The 21,116-nt window shown below is 45.2% G+C and overlaps 1 long non-coding RNA gene across 1 annotated transcript in view; it reads right to left on the reverse strand.

The window, feature by feature from the left end:
* Nucleotides 1-932: 932 nt before the first annotated feature.
* LOC138249233 (uncharacterized) overlaps nt 933-21,116 on the reverse strand; it is a 232,870-nt gene continuing 212,686 nt past the window's right edge. Inside the window, exons 3-4 of the long non-coding RNA XR_011194798.1 lie at nt 18,038-18,071; nt 933-1,313 (exon numbers count right to left, since the gene is read on the reverse strand). This is a non-coding gene — a long non-coding RNA (uncharacterized lncRNA). The remainder of the gene's footprint in view (nt 1,314-18,037; nt 18,072-21,116) is intronic.

Raw genomic sequence — 21,116 nt, forward strand, 5'->3', positions numbered from 1 at the left:
CTATTTGGTAAACCCTGAGCCTTTCATATTCAAGTCTCATTCCCTTGCATGCCCTACACTGTTCTGCTGCAACTTACTCGATTCAGTATGGTTTCTAAATGCAATTGTTTTGTCTCCGCTTCTTTGGAACAAACCTAACTGATCACAACAGTAAGCTATACTGGAGGTCACAAGGAAGAGAGGTGAATAAAAGGACATGCCAGCAAAGTACCACACTATGAATGGCATCAGACCCTTTATCGCCCCACACACCCTTGATAGAAATGAAACCCCTTGATATTAAAGACCAACCTGCTATGTGTACTATGCCTCTATGTCAAAGCGTCTCTCCTTAGGGTCATTGGAGGGACAGTGGGCACCTTACAGCTTCATTTGTGCAAGGCAGTATGGTACAGCACTGGTGTGCTTCAGGTTTATGGAGCACACCATGGGGCTGATTTAAGAGTTCCTAGCGCCTCCTTGCGCCACATTAGTATAATTTTTTTTACGCTACTGTGGCTCAACGAGGCAAAAATTGCAGCCCCAAATATACAAGGTGGCGGAGTGCATGCATTGTGCCACGTTGTAACCCCTTGCACTACATTATGCCTGTGCCAGCTAATCCAGCAAAGCTCCAAACTAGCATTAGAAATTTTGACGCTAGTTCCCTAACTACTGCCAAGATGCGCTGTATCTTAGATACGGCGCGCACACAGCGGCGTTAGAGGGGTGCTAAGGGGCTCGAGAAAAGTGACGCTGCACTGGGTGCAGCGCCAGTTTTCTTAAATCTGGCCCCATGTCCTTTCCCTGGTCACCACAGCAGGTACAGCAAGAATTCTGATTTTCCTAGCTTTAGTGAAGGAAAGTCTAGCTTTTATTAAAGACACGGAGGTGAGTATTATGCTTCCTTTTCTTGCTTTATTATCAATAGCAGCCAAGATAAAACACGCAAACAAGAACTACATATCCCATGAATCAAGAAAAAATATATGTCGTACATGAAGTCATAAACAAATAACCAATAGAAAGCACCCAACCCCAATAACTGTCTTGACTGCGAGCAACAAGTCCTCTTTTCTTGCGAGAGCATGTCAAGGTGAACGAAACAAAGGAATAATAACCAAAATAATGGAAAAAGCCATCAATAGCGTAAAAAAGTATTTTGCACAGTCCAGGGCTGATGGAGGAATCGGATTCAGGAGGTACCCATAACAACCGGAAAGCATTAAGCGATGATCGTGAAGAATGTCAGAAGGAGAGACTTCCTGAGGAAGGGTCTTGGAAACCAAACAAACATCTTCAAGACGAAGCGAGTGGTGCAGGGGGAGCCGGCACTGAAATAGAAATGGGAGGGTTAATAAAAGCGGTGGGATGATACTCGCCTCAGTGGCTTTAATAAAATCTAGACTTTCCTTCACTAAAGCTAGGAAAATCTGAATTTTATTACAAGAACGGAGGCTCCTATTATGCTTGTTTAAAGCATGTTAATAACAGAATCGGCCACAGAAGAAATTGGTTTACAATAAAAAGTTCTAAAAGTGGAAACATTAGACCAGTCTGCTGATCTAAGAATGTCCTCCAAACGAGCTCTAACCCAAAGGGCCTTAGAAGCCATAGCACCTCTGGCGGAATGTGCTCCAAAGGAACTGGTGTCAATATCCCGCAAGGGTCATAACCCATTTAACCCATCGAGCAAGGGTAGGGGAAGAGACGGGTTTATTAGGTTTAGAGAAAGAAATAAGCAACTGGGGAGAGGAGGACGTTCTTAAATCTGCGGTTTTTGCAATGTAAACCTTTAAACAGTTACCAACACAGAGTTTAGGATGCAAAGGAAAATACGGGTAATGAATCACAGAAATATTTGTCTTTGTCCTTCTATGAACTCTGAAAGACACATTAGTAGGAGAAAACTGGACGTGAATATGTTCGGCAGAAATAGCAGATCTATAAGTATTTACTGTTCTGTATGCTTTTCCCTGGGAGGCTAGGGACGCTAAAAAATGAATGACTAAAGTCACATCGGCTGAAAAGGGATCTGAATTCCTGTCCAAGCACCAGCCACACCAGACCAACCAGGCAGACTTGTAAGCCTTAGTCGTTCCTGGAGCCCAAGAGTGGCGGATGTACTGGGCAGCTTCCTCCGAAATTCCGGGGGTTCTCCAGGCTGACCCGAAATCTTCCATGCTACCAGAGTTAAGGTGTGGTGGAGAATCATATCGTGAGGACGACCCTCCAGATCGAGAAGGAGCTCCGGAAAGGGTGGGATTAGGACCGGAAAATCGATTGACAGTTCCAGAACCAAAGGGAACCAAGCCTGGGTTTGCCAAAAGGGAGTCACTAATACCAGGGAGGCTCGTTGACGACGAACCTGGGCCAGGACTCTGGCTATCATCATGAAAGGAGGAAAGGCAAAGTTGAGATGGAAAGACCAATCCTGGAGAAAAGCGTCCGTAGAAAGAGCTTGAGGATCCGGTCTCCAGCTGTAAAACCCTGGGAGGTGAGAGTTCATTCGAGAAGCGAACAGATCTATCGTCATGGCACCGAATTTCGAAGAAAGTTTGTTGAACACTAAAGGATGAAGACGCCAATTGCTGGAATCTTTTAGATGGCGTGAACACCAATCCGCTATTGTGTTCATTTTGCCCGGTAGATATTGTCCCCTGACCGACAATTTCCGAAGAAGGCAAAACTCCCAAAAGCTTTTGGCTAGATCTGCAAGAGGTTTGGATTTTGTTCCTCCAAGATGATTGATATACTTTACTGCGGAAATATTGTCCATCTTCAAAAGAACAGAGCAATTTACCTTGTCCTTTGCGAAAGTCTTTAGTGCAAAGGAACCTGCAAGCATCTCAAAACAATTGATGTGCAGTGCAGACTCCTTCTCTGACCATACGCCCCCAGTCAAGACGTTGCCACATCTTGCGCCCCAACCTGTCTGACTTGCAGCGGATTCTACTACTAGATCTGGGGCCGAAGAGAAAATTGCTCTCCCGTTCCATGCTTCCAAATGATTGAGCCACCACTGTATCTCTGCTCGAGAGTCCTGATCCAAAAGAATTACATCCGAGCACTGAAGACCTCTGCGGAGATGTCAAATCTTTAGCCTCTGAAGGGCTCTGTAATGTAAAGGACCTGGAAATATGGCCTGAATGGATGAGGCCAAGAGGCCTACAATTCTTGCCAGAGATCGAAGAGAGAGGACAGAAAGATTGAGGACTTGCCGAAGCTCGTGTTTTATTCGACTCACTTTCTGATGGGGTAGAGACAGGGATGTTGTTTTGGAATCTATCAAATCTTCCACCTAAGTCGAGGGAGCAAGAGAAGACTTTTCCATGTTTACCAGAAAACCTAGGGACTGCAAAAGATGAAGGCAAATGTGTAAATGCTATAACAGGGTGTCCTTGTTCTGAGCCGTAATGAGAAAATCGTCTAGATAGATGATCAATTTTATTCCCTGAGCTCTTAAATAAGCTACCACTGGCTTCATCACCTTTGTGAAACACCAGGGAGCGGAAGCAAGGCCGAAAGGGAGAGCAGTGAACTGGAAAATTGAGCCTTCCCACTGAAATTGTAGGAATTTCCTGTAAAAAGGATGGACAGGAATCGCAAAATAAGCGTCCTGGAGATCTAGACGAACGAACCAATCGCCTTCCATCAAGATGTCTCTGAGATGGAGAATAGTCTCCATTTTGAAATGATTGTAAACAACATAGTTGTTGAACAATTTCAGATTTATCACTGGACGAAACTTTTTTTTTCTTTTGGACCAGAAAAATAGTACTGAGAAAACCAGAGGGGTGAAAGCAAGTTTCTTCTATTACGTTTTTTGAAATCAAAGACAGAATCTCTAATTTTATTAAACATGATTGTTCCTGGCAAAACCTTAGTGGGGGAGGAGGACAAGGTTGGCTGGGAACTTGATACAGGTCTAGGCAATACCCTTGAATGGTCTGAAGAACCCATGGATCCGCAGTAATTTGATACCAATTTGAAAGAAAATGTGCCAATTGACCTCCCACAGGAAGAGGGCCAAAACTTACATTTCTTACCTGAGACTTGTCCTCCTCTTTGACGGTAACCTCTGCTCCTGAAACCCCTCCCTCTTTGAGAGTAGAACTGAGGTCTGAATTCAGGGAAGTAGAACGAGGAGCCTCTGAGGGGAGGGAACTGCCACCACGGGAGGTGAAGCGGCCAGTAAAGCGCCTCCTCCCTTTACCTGCCCTGCCAAAAACCCTGGAGCTGAAAATCTTCTTTAATGAGACCTGAGCCTTATCCAGGGTCGCGAAGGTAGAAACATATTTACTGAGTTCCTTTTATAAACTAGTCCCCAAAAAATAGACCATTAGCTTGCTGTCCTTCTTCTCTGGCTGACAGGCTGCCCAATTTAGGGTCCATTTTAAGCACAATACTTTTTCGTCTTTCCTGAGAAATAGCGGTGTTCGCATTACCCAAAATGCAAAATGCCCGGTGGGCCCAGTTAGAAAGAGTAGCAGGGTCAATTTGTGAGCCTTCCAACCTGGCCTCTTCAGCCAAATCAAGAATTCTGGTCAGAGGACCAACAAGGTCAAAAAGTCTGTCCTCGCAAATGGACCACGCCATATCGACCCCTTTCTTAGGATCTTAACCATATTTGGAGAAAAATAAAACCGTATTAGGATCAATAATGGGAGTGGAAGTGATGCTGTGAGGAAGGGAGGGACGGGGACATTCAGAGCACAATTTGTTTCTCATGGACTTGTCCAAAGAGTGTCTTAATTGAAGCAAAACATTTTCCGCCACATGTTCAGACGGGAACAATTCAGTAGAGTTTGGGTGGTCTATCAAAGTGGGATCAAACATTGGTTCCCCCAAAGCATCAAGAACAGTAAAATCATTTATATTTGAAGATAGGTCCGAATCAGAAAGAGAAATGTTTTGCCTTTTCTCTAGAGGCCCTTGCCAGGGATCATCAAAACTGAGTATCATCGTTTTCCCCATCATCATACTCCATATCATCATCTGTGTCCCTCAACTGTATAATATTAAAAGGAGAGGGACCCATTTCCACCATATGAAACTCCTTATGGGGGCAGGACCAGCAAATTGGGGAGACTCATCAGCGCTAGACATAGCCTGTACCTTAGAAATGGTGCGCTTTTCCTTTTAATTGGCTCAGAAACATTAGCATTTTGGGTAGACAGTTTTTTAAAAGAAAGTTCCAGCTTTTTAGACATATGCAACATAGATGTTGACACAGCCTGCTGAACAGTATCTTGAATAAAAGTATTCAAATCAGTGCAAAAATTATCAATGTCAACGTTATTATTATCTTCAGAAGCTTTTTTAGACCTTTTCTAGAAATATTAAATAAGTTCTGGGGCAGAAAAGCTCACAAATTGAAAAAGGTAGGAAAAAAGAATAAATAAATTGTATACTAAAATCAAACCAGTGAAGAAAGGGTTAAAAATGTGCTGTGGGCTATGGGCGTATGCAGGGGGAGTGTAAAAAATGAAAGACACTCCCCCAAAACCAAAAAAGGCTTGAGGAGGCGTGACTCGCTCCTCGACTCCGCCCGAAGCAGGAACTGTCTGCTGGAGACGGTATTAAAACCGCCGAGGAGCCAGAGGGAAGAACGCGTTTGTAGATGCAGGAAAACCCTGAAGAAAGCTTGCCGAGACGCGCTGCCGCTGCGCGATGCAGGCTCTTCTGAGGAAAGCGCTCGAGTGAGACGCGTACCTTAGAAGAGTGAGGCAGGAGAGCCGAACGTTCGGCTCCTCAAGCGACGCGTGAACAAAGCGCTCGCTTTAGATTTTAGAAAACCAACAGGAAACCATAAGCCAGTTAAAAAACACAACAGATTATACATACCACAAAATAAAATACTTAAATTAAGAGAATAACAGCAATATTATATGTAAGGCGTAAAATAGAATTTATCTTGACTGCGAGCAGCAAGAAAAGAGGACTTGTTGCTCGCAGTTAAGACAATTATTGGGGTTGGGCTCTTTCTATTGGTTATTTGTTTATGACTTCATGTATGACATATATTTTTTCTTGATTCATGGGATATGTAGTTCTTGTTTGCGTGTTGTATCTTGGCTGCAATTGATAATAAAGCAAGAAAAGGAAGCATAATGGGAGTCTCCGTTCTTGTAATAAAATCGAGGGACTTCTTTAATATCAGTGGATTCCCACTCACCGTGGTGATCATGGAAGACACACACACAGTCATCAAGAAGCCCCACAGATGCCCCTTTAATACTTAAACCGCAAAGGATATGTAAACTGCAACATATAGTTGACATGTTCTTGAGAATTATGTCTCAAGATCTTCAAGGGTTCATGCGCCTGAATGTTTCTTTCCACTACAATAAAGATCTGATGGAAAGCCACATATGAAGTGTCATCATATGGATTTTGAGGCCCTTCAACACGTATTTTGGGCCCCCCTATTCATCAATTTAATGCAAGTTTCCTCCTAATTGAACACTGCATGGTGCCAAGCAAACTTTCAGAAACAGAATTCACACAAACAGTTCAAATATGTCTTTCCAGGGCCCTCATAAATATTTCAGATGCCCCTGGGTATAGAGAGAGAGACATTCAGAGGTAGAGGTGGGCAGGGAGGAGAGAGTCTGATACATGGAAATATACAGAGGTGAGCTATATAAAAAGAAAGTTCTCCAGGAGGCCCCTTGGAAGGTGGGGACCCTGGGCAATTGTCTACTTTGCCCATTCCTTATATGGTCTCTGCTTAGGTGCTTATCTTGCTGCTTGGTGTTTACTCCTTGCAATATTTGAGGAGGTCGTTGGCAACCTTGTTTTCTCATTATGCCATGCTGCTAGCGGCTTTGGAGTCTCCTGGTGCCTATCCTGCATGTCCATACGTGAATTCGTTTTTTTCCCCCCACGGAAATCTCATCTTATAATACTTGACCTTCAGGTGTGCTGCAGTTTGGCTTTGATGTGATTAGGCATAGAACAGATTGCAGTGGTTGGTCCATGTGATTTTTCTGGCCTTGTGGAGCAGCTTACCTGTTTGCAGTATCTCTGTGTCGGGATTATCATTTCTTCTTTGGGAAAGTCTGGCATCTTGATAGCTTCCACTGGTCTAGTTCTGTTATGCATTGTGGTATAGTCAAGCCACTCTCTGGTGTCAGTGCTGCTGTCTCACTGGTTACATACTCAGTGGTGGTGGTGACTTTGACTTGCAGCTGCAGGCTGCCACTGTCTGGGGATGTTGGTGAGCCTCTCTTTGGGCTTTCCAGGCAATGGAGATTTCTGGCTGCTATTAGCTCTTAGTTTGGTTCACAGCAGTGGCAGCATAATACAGCATTATACATCAGAAGGGATGACAGATATTTTGACATAAATGTAGACCATCTGCGAACGTAGACTGAAATTTGACACAACGATACTGACATAGGTGCAGTATTCTATCTTTTTCAGTCACTTTTATTTCACCTGGAAACAGCTGTAAATCCATTATTACGAGAAGAATGATGAACGAGCATTGGCAAAGCCAATGGGTCTCGCCTATGCACTAGCTATTGGCTTTGCCAATTTATTTTAGTCATGTTGTACACCAGCATGGCTGCTACTCAATATGGCTAAAAGTTAGTAGCATACAGGAGTCGCATGGGGTGTCATAAAGTGGAAGGGCGAAGAGTGGAGTAGAGTCTTGTAGAGTGGATTGGCAGATTGTGTTGTGTATTGGAGTGGCATAGTGTGGAGCTGCGTAGAGTGGCATACACTGGAGTGGCACAGAGTAGTGTGGACTAGTGTGGAGTGCATTGGAGTAGTGTGTTGCAGAGTATAGTGGTTTAGAGTGCAGTGGCATTGAATTCAGTGGCATATAATGCAGAGTTATAGAATGCAGTGACATAGATAAGAGTGGAGCATAGTAGAGTGCAGTGGTTCAGAGTGGGGTGGTACAGAGAAGAGTGGCGCAGAGTAAAGTGGCACAGATTAGAAAAGCACAGAGTAGAGCAGTGCAGAGTGGAATGGTGCAGAGTAGAGTGAAGTAGAGTGCAGTGACATAGAGTGGTGCAGAGTAGAGTATAGTGCAGTGACAGAGTGCAGTGGCATAGAGTGGAGTAGTGCAGAGTAGAATCTCAGAGAGCAGTGGCGTAAAATACAGTGATGCAGAGACTTGCATGGGAGAGAGGTGTTACCTCTTTCTCACAGGAAGCCGAACAGGTGTTAGACCAAAAGGTCAGCTTCAAAGGAGAAGCCACATTTGAACGGCACTTGAAAGAGGAGCTGCTGTATTGTTCAGGCAGACAGACTGGCACTAGGGATAGGGAAGTGGAAGCCAGTTTTCAAAGTGGTTTTCCAGGGGAGTGTAGCACCTTTAGTAGCCACACCTCTGAGTTGGGCTAGGGAGATCTGGATGCTGAGGGAGGGGTTCTGCTGTGTTGGGAGTAAGATGAAAGCCAGATGACAAACTTCCCAGGAAGTGGTCATCGGAAAGGAGGGAACCTGGTAGCCCATTGGCTACTAACTACGCCTACCATGAGTGAACTTTCAGAGCATAAAATGGGTACCCCTTGCAGCCAGAACTCAGATCTTAATTGGACTAGAAGAAAAAAGCTTGAAGAAGGATTGCCCTCCTGCACTGTGGTACCAGAAAAGGGAGGCTGCACTGGCGTGGACTGCACCTGCTGAAACTGCTGGCTAACAAATAAGAGAGACTGTGTCTGCTGTGTGCTGATAATGAAGAAGTTGCCTCCAGAGCTCAGCCAAAGCAAAGAGACTCCAAGGTTCAGTTACTTGACCTCATTTCCACAGCACAGGGCCACAACAGCTGAAAAGCCTACTGGTGTAAGTTGGTACCCCTTTATCTTCAGACTGCTGCTGTGAAGCACCAGTGACCAGGACCCAATGCCCAAAGTTGCACCCGAGTTTGCTGAGCCCAGGCAAGTCATTGGAGTGCCGCTTGGTCACCAAGAAGCCAGGTTATTGCCCAGGGAAGGTTTTGGCTGTGACCCTGATACCAGGTGATCCAGTCCCCAAGTAGGGTATCCGTAAGGGCTTTGTTAAAGGGGGTAATGGTTCGGCTGAAGCACCACTGTCAGGACATTCATCTTCACTGCCACTGTGGGCAATTGAAGGTTCAGGACCTCAGATGCACTCCGCACCACCATTTCAAATTAGGCACCCTCCTCTGTAGCCAAGTGGGGGGGAGACCAGACCTGGTGTCTGGTGAGGTGTCCAAACCACTGGCATCTGCCAGGTACTTTTACTACTTGTCCTCTGGTTTATCAAATGGATGGTGGTAGCCATAAGGATCCTCAGACCCCTCCCAGTCATCACCTTCTCCAGGCCTGTCAAAGGAAAGGACACTAGCTCTGATTTGGGGGGCGTGATACTGGCATACACTGCCTATCTGGCTAAGTGTTGGCCCCTTCGATTGCAGGAGGAGGACTGTCCTGTGAGGAATATGGAGTGAAGGGCACAGGGAGAGGTAAGATGTGAATACCACATCCTTTGTGGCCAGTCTGGGGCAATCAAGATCACTCGGACCCCATCAAGGTGAATTGACCCAACGAATCAAGGGTATGGGAGGAAATGCATTAAGAAGCTGGAAGCTCCAGCTCAATTGAAATGTGTCTCCCAATGCTTCCTGCATCAAATACTGGATGCTGCAGAACAATGAGCAGTGCACATTTTCTTGAGTGGTAAAGAGGTTTAGCTGGGGAGTCCCACATAGCTGGAAGAGGAATAACACCGCCTGCATGTAAGTTGAGCATCTTGGCGAGGTGACTTGCAGCCATAAAAATCTGGAGATCCTGAACCCAGGACCAGAGTTGTCAAGCATCTTTGCAGAGAAGAGATGACCCCCACTCCTCCTTACTTGTTGAAGTACAACGTTGCAGTAGTGTTTTACGTCAAGATTTGGGCTGACTGACCATGAAGGGAAGGGAGAAAGATATTGAGAGCCAGACGTATCATCGGCAATTCTAGCAGATTCATATGAAACAATTGTTCCTCTGCAGACCACAGGCCTCTGATCTCCAGATCCTACAGATGTCCTCCCAATATTAAAGTGGAGGCATCTGTTATGACTGTGGACACCGAAGACCTCCATTGTGTTGAAACCACTGCTTGCAGAGGCACGCCTGGAGGGCCCTCATGTGCCAGTGTGCATGCCTCTACCAGGCCTAGCAGGCGAAACACCTTCAGGACTGGAATAACCACTCCATCCTGAATCATCAGAATCATAGCCTGAATGTCATTAATCCTCTGAGGAGGAGGGGAGGCTCATTCACAGTTGTTTCCCTTACTGTCTGTCTAAACAGGGAGTGCCAAGAGGTCTCTAGGAGAGATTTGGGCCTGTTGATAGAAAAGCCCAGTTCAAACAACAGCTGAGTTGTTACCTGCAAGTGATGCAACACCGACCTTCTGAGATGGGCCGCTACCACCACCAACACCTTTGTGAAGACATGAGGGGTAGAAGTAGGGCCAAATAGGTGGACCACAAACTGATAATATTGGAACCCCACGTGAAACGGAGATACTTGCTGTGTGACTACAGAATAGGGATGTGAAAGCAAACATCTTGCAAGTTGATTGACACCATCTAGTATTTTTTCTCCAGTGCAAGAAGCACCTAAACTAGGGTGCACATCTTGAACTTTTCTTTTTTGAGAAACCAGTTCAAAATCCTGAGGTCTATGATCAGTCGTAAACGACTATCCTTCCTGGATACCAGGAAATAATGTGAGCAGTATCCCTGACCCCTTTCCTGCTCTGGTACCAACTTCACTGTGCCCTTGTGAAATAGGGATTGGACTTCCTGTTGGAGAAGCCGAAGATGGTATGCAGAAAGTGTATTCAGTCTGGATGTAAAAGGTGGGGGGAATTCTTGGAAGGGTAGGGCATACCCCTTTTTGACAATACTTAACATCCAAAGATCTAATGATATGGACCTCCACTGATGCCGAACCTGGGACACTCTCCCTCCCACTGGTAAGGCATACTATAAGAGGGAAAACTAAGGCGGCTTTCCTTTGTTTTCAGCACAGGAGGAAAGGTATGAGGTGAAAAATGGTGGGCGGGGAATGGCCAGCTGTCTACCTCTACCATGCCCTCTGTACGACTTATAGAGGGGGTCTGCAGATTGCTGCTGTTCAGGTTGCTGCTGCTGGCACCCACTAAATGAAAATCCTCTAAAGAAGCTGCAAAGTCCTTTGAATTCCCTGTAATCCTGAGGCTGAGACTGAAGACCCAAGGAACAAGCTATGGCATTGCTGTCCTTCAAACATTCTAAAGTAGAATATGCCTTAGCCCTAGATAGGTGAGAGCCATCAAAGTTCAAATCTATAAGGGTGTTCTGCACTTAATATGAAAAACTAGAACTCCTCAGAAATGCATGTCTTCCAGTAGAAATTGAAGTGCCCATTGCCCTTGCCACAGATTCAGCCATATCCAGTCCCGTCATAATACCCTGATTGGGTGCTGCTTGTCCATTTTTCAATGGTTACAAAAAATGACCTTGGTAGTCATCAGGCAATTGAGGAACAGAATGCACAGAATACAGGAGGACATGAATGTACCTCCCCAGTAAACCAGTAGCTTTAGGGGACTATAGAGCCATGCTTCCAGATGAGAAAATCTTTTTAGCTCCATCTTCTTGGACTCGCTATCCAGAGGTGAAGTGGGAAATTAGCCTGGGGGTCAGCTTCGATGAGCATGAGGCTTGAACAACCAGATTCTCTAGTATAGGATGTGAGGACAAAAACAGAGGTTCTCCAGGAGCCAGCTTATATCGTCTGGCTTTCGGCCGTGAAACAGATGTGGCTGTTATCAGTTTCTGCCATGTATTCATGATTGGTTCTGTCAAAATCTCATTGAAGGGTATCAGTGGCTCAGAGAATTGTGAAGAGGAATGAAGAGGGAGTTGGAGTATTAGATTCAGCTCCGTGGTAGGCAGGGATAAATCTAACATATCTGATCCCCAGCTTTCCTGATGATGGAATGGTACATAGTGACTTCAGGAGATTAAATGCCTTTTGGCTAGCAATTCCCATTCTGGGGATGTATCCAAACCACTTGACTCTCTTAACCCTTCAAGCTCTGGGTCCGTTGAGGGCGGCTCAACAATCTCTCCCTCTTCCTGGGAGTCTCATCCTTCAAAACAAAATTGGCCTTTCTTCCATCACTTGTTCATCACTTCCATCACTTGTCCATCACTTCCATCACTCTCTTCTGGATCTGTGCCTAGGATTCTGATTAATGTGAGCTCGTATGCGGTGTCAGCTATGCCATTGTTGGCACCAGCGAAATCTGCAATTGCACCAGAGAAGTCAGAATGGACACCAGAGTTGTAGCTTGTGATGTCAGGCAGAAGTAGTTGGCACCGGTAGTGTCACCTGCTACATTGACAAAATGTCTAAAGAAAGTAGTACCCAAAAGAGGTGGCATCCTCTTCCTAGAGATATCCATTGGTGCCAGAGTTGGCCAGGGGACCCAGAACCTAGGCCAGCGACATAAATGGCATTAAGGGTGCCTGCTGGTATAGTGTTGAAAAGCCTCCTGGGAATAAGCTAAAGAACTCATGGAGCCAGCAGGTGCCCCAGATGGAACCATCGGCCTATTGCAAATATTGAACACAACATTAAAAAAGTTACTGGGGTCCATGACAGAGTTAGAAATGCTGTGTACACCTTTTCCTTTTGTGGTTGAGTAACTGGATCTGATGGCGGCATTGCACTTGATACTACAGGAGAAGTAGGAAGAGCAGATGGTATCAAAGGCTGACATCGACGCCAGAGACGAAGTTGGTTTGACCACCTGACCATCTTCCTCCAAGAGCGGTTGTGACGAAACCGGCCTCAGTGACCTGTCCTTTGACGAGCGATGTCAGGGCATATGACATTGCTTCTGGTTATGCTTCTTACTTGTTGACTTTGAAGAATGAGGGGATGGAACCCGGATTTTGGACAAGAACCTCTTTTTTTCATCTCACGATCTGGCCATAAACAATTTTGCCTCTCTCTCTTTCAGGGCCTAATGATTAATTTTCTGCCAACTGAAACAGTCCCTGGCATCATGATCCAAACCCAAACACCAAAGACAGTTGTCATGAGGATCAAAAATAGACATCTGACCCTCACAGTCCTTGCAAGGTTTAAAACCTGACTTCTGATGCTGCAACAATTTACAAAATCCTATACTTTAAGAGAAAAAACACTGAAAATGCAACAATTTCCAAACAGAGAGTATGAAAAAAATCATTATGCATTAAAGGCATGGAAAAAAGGGAGCTGATATCAGTATGTTGATAAGGGCTCCCACCTCTGCCAAACCCACAAAAATGGTAAAAGGATTGATAGAAGGTGGCGGAAGCTGAAGATTAGGCAAACATGCCATGGCATTTAGAGTCTATTATCTCAAACGCATAATCTGTTTTTATCACTGAAGAGGTGCACCCTGTCAATAGGAAGATCCATTAGAGTGGACATCAAAGGAGAATTTGGATGTCCGTTGCCAGTTATGGCGATGTGTGGAAACAGAAGTCCCCATAGCACGTGCAATGGAATCAGCTGTATGGAGCCTGGATTTAATTATATGATGAAACGCACTCTGGTCATCAACAATACTTCCTGAAAATGCCCCTTCATGTACGCAGGAATGTGAGGCAGCATCATATGGGCCATGTTCCATAAGACGTGGGTTGAATGAGTCAGAAGACATAATTTATGGATTTCAGCACCACTCTCCCTGCCGAGAATGCCTTTGTGCCCCAATTCTCCTCTCTCTTAGACTCCCTGTCCAAAGGCAAAGTATGGAAAAGAACAATGCAGTCATCTGGCACCGAGCTGTAGCAGCAGGCCACAAGTCTATCTACCGCTGGCATAGGTGAGGACTTCTCCCAAGCCGCCAGGACAGGTGACAGTAAGGCCTTATTAAAAGGTAGCAAGGGTTGTGCTAAGGCTGATGATTGCATGAGGGCCTCAGTAAGGACATTGGTTTTCATCTATGCTGTAGAGAGCTGTAAATCGAAGGCCTCAGCAGCCTTCAGCATAATTTGATGGATGAATACTACTGGCATTGAGGGCCCAGCTGTTAACTCCATGGTGTGTTCTGGTGAGGTGTCCAGACCACTTGCTCTAGACAGGCCTTGAAACTCCTGAAGGGGGTCCTGGTCTGGGTCATCATATGGTAGGTACTCCACAGGGTCAGAGTCTACGCTAAATGTAATGGTGGCAAGTTCTGTGCACCTCCTCTTCTAGTGAGCATCGGGCTTCCCTATGGGAATTGACTTTTGGATCCACAATAGCCTGCTGTGCCAGTGGCTCTGTATCCGAAGGTCTCTCCACTGCTCCCATAATACTCTTTCCTTTCACTACGATCTCACTACCTCTACCAATCAGGCTCGTTCCTCTCACCATCTCCAACCATCAAACTCACATCATCCAACAGGTTCAACATTGCTAGATATCACACTCACCTATTGTTCGCCAGACTCTCACCATTGCTAGCCATCTCACTCTCACTGCATTCACCACAGCCACAATGGTCTCACATTACTGACGTGTTTCACCATTACTACCCATCACACTCTCACATCACTCAACACAAGCCTAACCATCGCTAGCCATTGTGCTCACATCAGTGACCACAGTGTCACCATTGCTGATCATCACACTCTCATCACTCAGCAGAGTCTTAGATCTACCCATCACACTTCTGCTTCACTCACCACAGTATCCCCTCCACTTTCCTTTGCAATCCAAGACAACAACTCACCAGTGACATTCTCACAGAGCTCACTAGTCTCAACATTGCTACCAAACACTCTCATGGCACTCACCACATTTTCACCATCACACCCTATCACACTTTTTCATCACTCACCAGTCTGGTCATCACTATCCACTGCCACTACTATCCTCTGCCACTACACTCCACATCACTCACCACTCTCATCAGTGATAACCATCTGACATGGTCCACCAGCCTCATCATACATTCTAACAACACTCACCACAGCCTTACCATCACTACCCATTACACTATGACTTCAAATAGCCATTATCGTAATTGCTACCCATGGTAACTGAGAAAAAGTCTCACCATTGCTAGTCATCAGATTCTTAGGTGACTCACCAAAGTCTCAGCATCAATATCTACTACGTCCTCAGTGTTCCTTCTCGTCACACTGTTGTATCACTCAGTCTCATCCTCATGAACCATCACTGCCTAGCCACTGCTACTAACACTCACACATCACTTATACAGTCTCACCACTGAAACCCATCACATCTCACATTACGCACTAGTCCCACCATTGTTACCCATCACATTCTCACATTAACCACCTCAGATTTATCATTGGTACACATGACACTCTCCCATCATTCACCTGTCTCACCAATGTTAGTCCCCGCACGATAAAATCACTGACCCATCTCACCATTGCTACTCCTAAACTCTCAGATCACTTGTCACAGTGTCACCATCTTAGACATCACTCTCCAGTCTCACCATCTCTACACATCACACTCCCACATCACTCACTAGTCTCAGCAATGTTAGTCTTCACACTCGTCACTCAACAGTCTGATCATTGCTACCCATCACATTTTGAAACTACAATCATTCCCAGCACACTCTTGAGTTACTCACCAATTTTACCATAGCTATCGATTATGCTGTCAGATCTCTGGCCAGGACAAAGCCCTTGATGGCATGTGCCTATCTGGAGAGAAGGCTGACTCCATCTGGTGTGCTTGAAAAACAACACATGAGCCTCGACGTGCTCCCTTGGTCTGACCTCCATGGTGAAGCTATTCTACCAGGAGTAAGAAGCATAATTGTTCGGGCCACTCCACGTCACAGCAGTCCTGTCATTGACACATTTCTGGGACTGGCAGACTGAACTACCCACCTGGCAATGTATGTGGGTTCAAGCCCTGACAGACTGCACTAGCTACCGGGCATTTGATGCTGTTTTAGCACTTTCCTTCCAGATGGACTGTGCTATCTGCATGGCATTTCAAGCAAGGGAAATGCTTTCTTTAAGCACTTCATACCTTAATAGACTGCACTACCTGCCTGGAATTTCAAACAAAGGCAGCACATCCTGTCACAATGCCAAGCCCTGACAGACTGCGCTGTGTGTGGCATTTCAGGCAAGGAAAGCGAAAACTGTTCGCTCTTCATTCCCCGACTGCTGCTCTACTCACCTGACAGCTACACACTGATGTGTTTGTCTTTCTTCTCCGACACTGGATTGGTACTGTCAGCAGTTCATTCCCTGACAGTCTGCAGACTGTGTCTGACATGTCAAGTGATGGAAGCGCATCATGTCAATGGTTCGCGCCCTGACAGTCTGAAGACTGTGTCTGACTTATCAAGTGAGGGGAGCGCATTCAGTCAGTGGCTTTCTCATGCAGACTGCTATCTACTTGGGATTACAGCAAGGGAAAAGTATCCCGTCAGCAGTCCCCATCCTGACAAATCACACTCCATGCTTAGAATTCCTACCAAGAGAATACCAGCCAGTCAGTGGTCCATGCATCGACAGACTGTGCTTTCTTCTTGGCAGGACCGGCTTTAGAGCTGGTGGCGCCCTGTGGGGTGGTCTATTTTGGCACCCCCCACGCCATGACCACCTCCTCGGATTTCCTCACTACCACCCAGCAAATGTGCCCCTCATCTCTCCATAGCCCCCCTTTCACATATTCATTTGTTTTAAAAGGCTGGCTTTACTAATCCACTCAGCTATCCACATAAAATATAGTTCTGATCTTGGCAGCAGACATATTAACCCTCTGCATATTCTTCTTCTACGCTGCTTTATGGCTGGTCAAAGCTGCCACTGAGCAAAACTCTCATCTCTCTCCCTAGCAGGAACATTAATCACAAGAGGTATCTTCATATTTTAATTGCTTCTTGAAGGCTGGACACACAAAAAACTTTTCAAGAGGTGCTTCTAAATCGCAAGCTTCTAAGTTATTGCTCAAGACAGCGCCCCCTTGAGGGCAACACCCGGTGTGGTCGCACCGCTCGCACCGCCCTAAAGCCAGGCCTGCTTCTTGGCATTTGAAGCAAAGGGAGCACTGTCTTGTCAGTAGGTCACATCCCGACAGACTGCACTCCGTGGCTTGAGTATCGAACAAGGAAAGGAACATTCTGCCAAAATTTCACACTCTGAGATAGAGGAAGTTGTAAATGGCTACAGACTGATGTGTTTGTGGGTGTTCTCAAACCTTCAAGGTAAATCACGCCCAGTTTACTCAGTGGCTGCCTCGTGCATGGGATTTTAACCCTTGTAATATTATCTATGGTATAATATTATGTAGGAGAAAATTAATATACATCTTCAAGGCTATCTTGTGGCCATGATATCTAGTTTGCAAGTGGTTTGTATATGTTTGCACAGGGAAAGTCCCTATTTGTAATATAATTTGATTCGTACACATTTATGTGTATTTCCCCCAAAATAATAAACCTTATTTTATTGTACCAAAATATTAATTAAACATTTAGATTCATGTTATTTGCTATGTATTTTTGCTGTATTTACATTGTCTAATTGTAATAAAAAAAATAAAAACGGTAACAAGTACAAAGTCAATAAAGTAACTACAACAGAGAATCGTTGTTACTATTTTTATGTAAAAAAAAGTAAAACGCCATTAGAAAGTAAACGAAAGGATAATAGCATAAACTTGAAATTAATATAATATGTAGCAGAGAAGCAAGGAAAAATTAAATGCCTTGTGCAGAGCAAATGGAGAAGCAGAATCTGTTAATTTAGTCTGCCACATACAGCTTCCTTTATTTGCATAAACACGCCCAATAAATCTAGGCGCATGCGCAAAACAATAGGTAGCACATTTGCAAACTCATTGTTAACCGAAGGATCACTGCGCAGTACGAAAGGAATTAATTGAAACAATTGTTATGAGACATTAACTCATTGGTGCTGGCTACAGGAATGGGGATTTTACAAACAAGTGAGGAGTAAAAACCATATTATCCTTCAAAGGGCTAACCAATCTACATAAATCATCCCGCACCGAACTCTGAATACTTAGTTCAAGAAAATAAAAAAGGAGTGACTTACAATGTCTTGTGAACCGCATTTCTTCGTCCTGATTCTGAATGAAAAGACAAGTGATGTATTTTACAGAAAGATCGTTTGCTATACAGCATACGATACACAAATATTTTAGCACTCATATTAGCAAATGGCAGCTTCTTGGGAAGGGTTGTGTGTATTTTTTTATTATTACACACGTGCAATCGGGCGTAAACCCAGGTTATTGAGCTACGAGTTTCCTGCATGCAGTCTGTTTTCCTAATGTTTGTACTGATTGTGATTGAGACTTGGCTTCAGCAGAAAATGCCTCTCTGTAGCTCTGAGTGTGCTTGTACTCTGCATTTTTTTATAGAAGCTCAATCAATGATTAACACCCATCACTAGGCTAATTGCATCGCGTTTAAATTCTGTTTTAGGTATGCTTAACAGATTATTGGCTTTATTCAAAGTCTGGTGGTATGTACTTTGTGAATCAAGGTTACTGAGGACACGACGTCCACCACCATGATGGTCAAAGGCCTGCCACAATCAGAAATCCACTGCTGGCTATTCTCAAGACTAGGTGGGTGAAAGTAGGAGGAACATTCACGCTCAGAAATACGTCAGCCGAATGCATGCTCATCCAGCATCTCACACTCAAGCTAGCCAAGTCTGTGTCCTGAGAAAAGTGGAGATTTCTAGCTACAAGTACCGATGGTGGCTTTTTGGGTGTTCATAAAGTAACTCAACTCAGGGTATGATTGTGTGTGGTAGGCTAAGGTAGTCTGTGACCACTTTAGCTCCTAATATAATAATGGAATGTAAGTCCTATGTCTCCATCAGTAACTCTAGGAGAAGCATGTGACTAAAGCGTTGAAGAGCTTCACACGTGGTCTTTATCAATAGAATTCCAAATGGTGAGCACTGATGAACAAGTTAGTTACCTTCAGTAACAAATTATCTGGTAGAGACCATATCTAGCTGCAGATTCCTTTCCTTTGAATTTCCCAGTTGTCAGATTGGATCCAGAAGATTTTTCGTGAGCAGTACCCCTGCACACTGGTTGGTGGCATCGAATGGCCACTTATATATGCACCAGCTCCACATGCTGACATCCATGGAGCCATGAAGTGCACTGACACTGGTGTGTCTGAACTAGGGCGCTAAAAGGGATTATCCCTAACCCTAGAAATCTGTCCGCAGAGCGGGGAGGATGGGTTGGTCAGGAAAGCATCTGCGGCTAGATATTGTCTCTACTAGAAAATGCGTTACTAAAAGCAAGTAACATGTGCATCTGATGGAGACATCTAGCCCCAGATTCCTTACATTTCTATAGATACCAAAGCAATACCATCCCTTGCGGTGGGCTGAAGACGAATGTTAAACTAGGAAGTCCTGCAGAACAAAACAGCTGAAATGGCCGTCCCTGGAGACCTGACTGCCCAGGCTGTAGTGTTTGGTAAATGTGTGCAGGGACACCCACGTTGTTGTCTGGCAGGTGTCCAGGACTGGGACTCCACATGCTAATACAGTGGTTGCAGCTTTAGCTATGGTGGAATGAGCCTTTAAGCCTTTAGTCTTCTGCTTCTTGGCCAGTGCGTAGCAGATTTTAATGCGGAGAATGTCCCAATGTGAAATGGTTCATTTCTGCACTGCCCAACTCTTCTTCGTTCCAACATACCCCATAAAGAGTTGGTCATCCATTCGACACTCTCTTGTGCGATCAAGGCAGAACAACAATGCTCTTTGTGGGTCCAGATGGTGGAGGTGCTCCACTTCTTTGGAGGGATGTAAAGGAACGTAGAAAGTGGACAAGGTGACGGATTGGCCCACATGTAATGGTGTCCCCACTTTCTGGAGGAAAAAGGCCCTTCTGCAAAGCCCCAGTTTGTCTGGGAAAACAGACAAGTAGGGAGGCTTGGATGACAAAGCCTGCAGCTCACTCACCCTCCGGCAGATGTTACTGACATGAGAACTGCTGTTTTTAGCCTGAACAGCTGGAGGCCTTGAAAGGAGCACACATCAGGAATGTGAGAACCAAATTAAGGTCCCACTGAGGTATATTGAAAGGCAAAGGTAGAAACATATGTGCAAACCCCCTAAGACACCTTTGTACATTAGGGGAGTAAAATATAGAGTATTGGTCAGGCAGCCACTGGTAGGCAGACAGAGCAGAAAGCTAACCTTTCAGAGTAACCAAAGCGGAGCCCTGCTAGGAAAGGTCAAGAATGAAGAGGATTACAGTGAAAGAAGCAGGAAATGGGTGGATTTCTCTGTATTATAAAATGCTAACTTTTTCCTTCAGCAGGCGAATACCAACTTTGTAGAGGAACACCTTGCTGCCAGAATTACATTACAGACTTTGGGAGAAAGGTCAAAAAGGTTGAAAGCTGTGAACTGTCACCGCCCAATCTCCATGAAAGAAGGCAGAGAGTTAACAGGTTTGGTTGGAGGGACAGCCTGGTCGGGGAATCAGTGCTCATACTGAGCAGCTGGAGATACCAGACTCTGTGCCCAGCCCAGAGCCACAAGGATGACTTTGGCCTGGTCTCTCTTGATCTTCTTGAGAGCTCTGGACAGGAGTGGTATGGGTGGTAAGCCGTAAGGAGGCCTGAGCTCCACTCTAGATGAAAAGTGTCTCAGAGTGAGAGCCACCTTGGAAAAGTCCAGAGCGCAAAATTGTTGACAGTGTGCGTTCTTGGAGGAGGCGAACAGATCTAACCAAGTCTCACCCTACTGCTGAAAGAGACATTGTGCCACTTCCAGATGGAGATGCCATTCGTGATCCACTAGACATTGGCAGCTGAGTTAATCTGCTCTGGTGTTCAGGTAACCTGCCAGATGTTGAACCACCAGGGATATGCCCTGCTGTTCTAGCCATACACAGAGGTGTAGGGCCTCATGACAGAGGGTCCACAACCCCAACCGGCAGTGTTGCAGTACCACATGACAGTGGTGTTGTCCGTGAACACCTGCACTAGCCATCCCTTGATGGAAGGAAGGAAGGCCGTCAATGCCTGATGGATTTCTTGGAGCTCCAGCATGTTGATGTGAAGTCGCTTTTCTGCAGGAGATCAGAGTCCTCTGAATTGCACCTCCCCCAGATGGTCGCCCCATCCTAGAA

The sequence above is a fragment of the Pleurodeles waltl genome, chromosome 8 (genome assembly GCF_031143425.1).
Source record: "Pleurodeles waltl isolate 20211129_DDA chromosome 8, aPleWal1.hap1.20221129, whole genome shotgun sequence".
Lineage (NCBI taxonomy): Eukaryota > Metazoa > Chordata > Amphibia > Caudata > Salamandridae > Pleurodeles > Pleurodeles waltl.